Source organism: Mastomys coucha, unplaced genomic scaffold (genome assembly GCF_008632895.1).
Source record: "Mastomys coucha isolate ucsf_1 unplaced genomic scaffold, UCSF_Mcou_1 pScaffold15, whole genome shotgun sequence".
NCBI classification, from domain to species: domain Eukaryota; kingdom Metazoa; phylum Chordata; class Mammalia; order Rodentia; family Muridae; genus Mastomys; species Mastomys coucha.
In genome coordinates, this window is record NW_022196897.1 from 41,358,361 (window position 1) to 41,364,870 (window position 6,510).

Here is a 6,510-nt window from a genome sequence, read left to right on the forward strand (position 1 = left end):
CAAGCTCTTACCTCGTCTTAGGCTTCCAACAGGGAACAGACATCATCTACTGAGCTAAAAGCTCACAGCAGGGTCCTTCAGTATGTGCTGTGTAAATATTCAGAGTTTTATCTTTTTCTGCTAGATGATGGATCATGAGCACAATGTACTGGGAAAGATGGAAAAAATAAATACAGAAATGTTTGAATTATGGATCATAAATCTAAAGAAGTTTTGGCACAGTGAGATTTAAGTAAAAATTGAAAAGGCAAACACTAAATACAGATCTGATGCTTGACCTATCACAACTCTTCTGATTACTATTAAAAACTTCTCTAAAATTCTCACTATTCAGGGAAATATAACTCTGTTTGGTAGTAATCTGTTCTGTTACTTTTTAATCTTGTCCCCTTACCAGTCATAAGTCTGTAATAAATTATATTTACAACCATTCTTAACATATTGGTTATCTTGTAATATGGCAGGAGTGGAGGCATTAAAGAGAACTTGTGTCATTCCTTTTGGTTGTCAGACAATTGAAACAATAGTCCCAAGCTGGAGTTTACTAGGAATATCTGTCATGCTGGAAAAAAAGGAAAATCTTAAGGCAGGTACAAACCAGAGAAAAGATTTCAGAGTTATTTCAATTTGTAAGCCTATCTTGTAGGAGATATTGAGGCCAAGAAAATGATGGGGAAATGTGGGCAGGGCCACAGTCTAATCAGGATTGCTTAATTATACAAAATTCATGTTCATGCTGTAAAACTAAACCTATGTTAAGACCCTGAAGATGGACGTATGTGGGGCTTGACCCTGGACAGCTTTTATTACTCCTTCCAATGTGGTTGCATTTACCTGTTTTTCTTTATTCCTTTTTTCCCCTCATTTTTGCTTTTTTGGTTCATTTGCTTCTGTGAACTTTTTGGAAAATTTTGTAGATTGATGGACCTAACTAAAGACCAGTGGCTAACCCTATAAGTTTTCAGGGCTGCCAGGTTCCTCTCTTTAACCTAACTCTCTGGTGGCAATAAAGCAAACATTCCATGTAATCTTTGTTGCTTTAACTTGTAAAATCCTGGGTGCATGGGATATCTTTTGGGTATATGCTCAAGAGTGGTATATGCAAGGTTGTCAGGTATATCTATATTCAGTTTTCTCAGGAACTGCCAGATTGATTTCCAGAGTGGTTGTACAAGTTTGCAATCCTACTAGCAATGAAGGAGTGTTCCTCTTTCTCCACATCCTTGTCAACATGTGCTGTCATCTGAGTTTTTGATCTTAGCCATTCTGATTGATGTAAGATGGAATGTCAGGGTCATTTTTTTTAAGATTTCCTTTTTTAAAAAAAATTAGATATTTTCTTTATTTACATTTGAAATTGTATCCTCTTTACCCATTTCCCCTCCAAAACTCCCTTATTGCATCCTCTCTTCCCCTACTCACTAACAGATCCACTCCTGCTCCCCTCTCCTGGGATTCTCCTACACTGGGGCATACAGCCTTCACAAGACTAAGGCCCTCTCCTCTCATTGATGTTCCACAAGGCCATCCTCTGCTACACATGCAGCTGGAGCCATTAGTCCTTCCTTATGTACTCTTTGGTTGGTAGTTTAGTCATTGGGAGATCTGCAGGTACTGGTTAGTTCATTGTTGTTCCTTCTATGGAGCTGCAAACCCCTTCAGCTCCTTGGTTCCTTTCTCTAGCTCCTTCATTGGGGATCCTGTGCTCAGTCCAATTGATGACTGTGAGCATCTACCTCTGTATTTATCAGGCACTGGCAAAGCCTCTCAGGAGACACCTATATCAGGCTCTTGTCAGCAAGCACTTGTTGGCATCTACAATAGCGCCTGGGTTTGGTAATTGTGTATGGGATGAATCCCCAAGTGGGGCAGTCACTGGATGGCCTTTCCTTCAGTTTCTGTTCCAAACTTTGTCTCTGTACCTCCTCCCATGGGTATTTTGATCCCTTGTCTAAGAAGGACTGAAGTATTCATACTGTGGTCTTCCTTCTTCTTGAGCTTCATGTGGTCTGTGAATTGTATCTTGGGTATTCCAAACTACTGGGCTAATATCCATTTATCAGTGAGCACATATCATGTGTGTTCTTTTGTGACTGGATTACCTCACTTTGGATGATATTTTCTAGTTCCATCCATTTGCCTAAGAACCTCATAAATTAATCATTTTTCATAGCCTTGTAGCTGTGTAGAACCCATTGTATAAATGTACCACACTTTCTGTATCCATTCCTCTGCTGAAGGACATCTGGGTTCTTTCCAGCTTCTGGCTATTATAAGGCTGCTATAAACACAGTGGATCATGTGTCCTTATTACATGTTGAAGCATCTTCTGGGTATATGCCCAGGAGTGATATAGCTGGGTCCTTAGGTAGTACTATGTCCAGTTTTCTGAGATACAGTCAAACTGATTTCCAGAATGGTTGTACCAGCTTGCAATCCCACCAGCAATGAAGGAGTGTTCAACTTTCTCCACATCCTTGCCAGCATCTTCTGTCATCTGAGTTTTTGATCTTAGCCATTCTGCCTGGTGTGAGGTGGAATCTCAGGATTGTTTTGATTTGCATTTCCTTGATGACTAAGGATGTTGAACATTTCTTTTGGTGCTTATCAGCCATTCAGTATTCCTCAGCTGAGAATTCTTTGTTTGGTTCTGTACCCCATTTTTATTAAGGTTATTTGGTTCTCTGGAGTGAGTCTGACTTCTTGAGTTCTCTGTATATACTGGATATCAGCCATCTATAGGATGTAGGGTTGGTAAAGAACTTTTCCCAATCTGTTGGTTCCCATTTTGTCCTATTGACAGTGTCCTTAGCTTTATGAGAAGCTTTGAAATTTTATGAGGTTCCAGTAGTCAATTCTTGATCTTAGAACATAAACTATTGGTGTTCTGTTCAGGAAATTTTCCCTGTGCCCATGTGCTCAAGGCTCTTTCCCACTTTCTTTCCTATTAGTTTCAGTGTATCTGGTTTGATGTGGAGGTCCTTGATCCACTTGGAGTTGAGCTTCATACAAGGAGAAAAGAATGGATCCATTTGCATTCTTCTACAGTGCCATTTTTTGGGGCAGTGGTCTGTTCAGGCAACCTGGGCTCAGTCGAGTATAAGTGTGGAACCCTGGTGACCCAGTGGGCAATAATTTCTCCCTGCAAGGGATGGAAGGATTTCGGCCACACCTCCTGGGACCCTGGCTCCTGTTTCAGTCCCAACATCATCCCCCCTCACCCACAGCCCCCTGCAGGAGATGTGTGTTCAGTCACTTAGACAGTGCCCCAAGCTTTCAGCATTCTAGCTGGACCCTGCCCCCAGTCTTCTGACTAGAGCCAGGAATGCCCCACCCCATAGACAGTGCCACCTCACAGTATAAGAAGTGGTTTGCCTCCTCCTCTCTCTCTTGCCCTCTTACTTTCTCTCTTGCTTCCTTCCTTGCTCTCTTCCTTTCTTGCTTTCTTCCTCTCTTGCCCTCTCTCTCTCTTTCCTCCTCTTCTCATCTCCCTCCTCTCTTTTCTTTCTTTCCTCATGGTCATGGCTGGCTTCTCTTTTCTTTTTTATAATAAAATATCTCATGATTATGCATTGCCTCCTTTTAACTAACGTGTCATGCAGCCCCAGCAGCAGCAGCAGCAGCGAGACACTGGGCCCACACTATTTGTTGAATATGCTCTCTTTTTCCACTGGATGGTTTTAGCTCCTTTGTCAAAGATCAAGTGGCCATAGGGGTGTGGGTTCATTTCTTAGTCTTCAGTTCTATTCACTGTACCAATATCATGCAGTTTTTATCACAATTGCTCTGTAGTACAGCTTGAGGTCTGGGATGGTGATTCCCCCAGAGATTCTTTTATTACTGAGAATAGTTTTCACTATTCTGTTTTTTGTTTTTTGGTTTTTTTGGGGGGGGTCTATTTTTCCTATATTAATCTTGCCAATCCATGAGCATGGGAGATCTTTCCATCTTCTGAAATCTTCTTTGATTTCTTTCTTCAGAGACTTGAAGTTCTTGTTACACAGATCTTTCATTTGCTTAGTTAGTGCCACACCAAGGTATTTTATATTATTTGTGACTATTGTGAAGGGTGTTGTTTCCATAATTTCTTTCTTAGTCTGTTTATCCTTTGTGTAGAGGAAGGCCACTGATTTGTTTGAGTTAATTCTATATCCAGCTTTGCTTAGGTTATTTATCTAGATTAGGAGTTCTTTAGTGGAACTTTTGAGGTCACCTAAGTATACTATCATATCATCTGCAAATAGTGATATATTGATTTATTCCTTTTCAATTTGTATTCCTTTTATCTCCTTTTGTTGTCTAATTGCTCTGGTTAGGACCTCGAGTACTATATTGAATTGGTAGGGAGAGAGCGGGATGCCTTGTCTAGTCCCTGATTTTACTGGGATTGCTTCAAGTTTCTCTCTATTTAGTTTGATGTTGGCTACTGGTTTGCTGTATATTGCTTTTACTATGTTTAGGTATGGGCCTTGAGTTCCAACTGATCTTTCTAAGACTTTTATCATGAAGGGGAGTTGGAGTTTGTCAAATGCTTTCTCAGCATCTAATGAGATGATCATTTAGTTTTTCTCTTTGACTTTGATTATATAGTGAATTATGTTGATTGATTTCCATATATTGAACCATCCCTGCATCCATGGGATGAAGCCTACTTGTTCATGATGGATGAACATTTTGATGTGTTCTTGGATTCAGTTTGTAAGCATCTTACTGAGTGTTTTTTGCATTGATATTCATAAGGGAAATTTGTCTGAAGTTCTCTTTCTTTATTGGGTCTTTGTGTGGTTTAGGTATCAGAGTAATTGCGGCTTCATTGAATGAATTACATAGAGTATTTTCTGTAGAATAGTTTGAGGAATATTGCTATTAGGCCTTCTTTGAAGGTCTGATAAATAATATTTTATGAAATAGTTTGAGGAGTATTGGTATTAGGCCTTCTTTGAAGCTCTGATAAAACTCTGCACTAAACCCATCTGGTCCTGGGCTTTTTATAGTTTGGAGACTATTAATGAATGTTTCTATTTCATTAGGGGACAAGGGACTGTTTAGATCATTGATATGATCTTGATTTAACTTTGATACCTGGTCTCTGTCTAGAAAATTGTCCATTTCATCCAGGTTTTCCAGTTTTGTTGAGTATAGGCTTTTGTAGTAGGACATGATGATTTTTTTGGATTTCCTCAGTTTCAATTGTTATGTCTCCCTTTTCATTTCTAATTTTGTTGATTTGGATACTGTCTCTGTGCTTCCTGGTTAGTTTGGCTAAGGTTTTATCTATTTTGTTTATTTTCTCAAAGAACCAGTTCTTGGTTTGGTTGATTCTTTGTATAGTTCTTTTTGTTTCTACTTGGTTGATTTCAGCCCTGAGTTTGATTATTTCCTGCCTTCTACTCCTCTTAGGTCTATTTGCTTCTTCTTGCTCTAGAGCTTTTAGTTGTGCTGTCAAGCTGCTAGTATATGCTCTCTCCAGTTTCTCTTTGGGGCCTCTCTGAGCTATGAGTTTTCCTCTTAGCACTGCTTTCATTGTGTCCTATAAGTTTGGGTATGTTGTGGCTTCATTTTCATTAAATTCTAAAAAGTCTTTAATTCCTTTCTTTATTTCTTCCTTGACCAAGTTATCATTGAGTAGAGTGTTGTTCACCTTCCACGTGTATGTGGGCTTTCTATTATTTTTGTTATCTGTGAAGACCAGCCTTAGTCCATGATGATATGATAGAGTGCTTAGGATTATTTCAATCTTCTTGTATCTGTTGAGGCCTGTTTTGTGACCAATTATATTGTCAGTTTTGGAGAAGGTATCATGAGGTGCTAAGAAGAAGGTATATTCTTTTGTTTGAGGATAAAATGTTCTATAGACATCTGTTAAATCCATTTGGTTCATAACTTCTGTTAGTTTCACTGTGTCTCTGTTTAGTTTCTGTTTCCATGATCTGTCCATTGCTGAGAATGGGGTGTCGAAGTCTCCCACTGTTTTTGTGTTGTACAATGTGTACTTTGAGCTTTAGCAAAGTTGCTTTTATGAATGTGGGTGCTCTTGCATTTGGATTATAGATGTTCAGAATTGAGAGTTCATCTTGGTAGATTTTACCTTTGATGAGTTTGAGGTGTCTCCATTTTTTTTTTTTTTTGATCACTTTAGGTTGAAAGTCAATTTTCTTCAATATTAGAATGTCTACTCCAGCTTGTTTCTTGGGACCATTTGCTTGGAAAAATGTGTTCCAGTCTTTAACTCTGAGGTTGTTTCTGTCTTTGTCACAGAGGTGGGTTTCCTATATGCATCAAAATGTTACCTCCTGTTTACATATCCAGTCTGTTAGTTTATGCCTTTTTTGGGGGGAATTGAGTCCATTTATGTTAAGAGGTATTAAGGAAAACTGTTACTTCCTGTTATTTTTGTTGTTAGAGGTAAAATTATGTTTATGTGTCTATCTTCTTTTAGGTTTGGTGAAAGGTTACTTTGTTTCTTTTTCTAGGGTGTAGTTTCCCTCCTTATGTTGTTTTTTTTTTTTT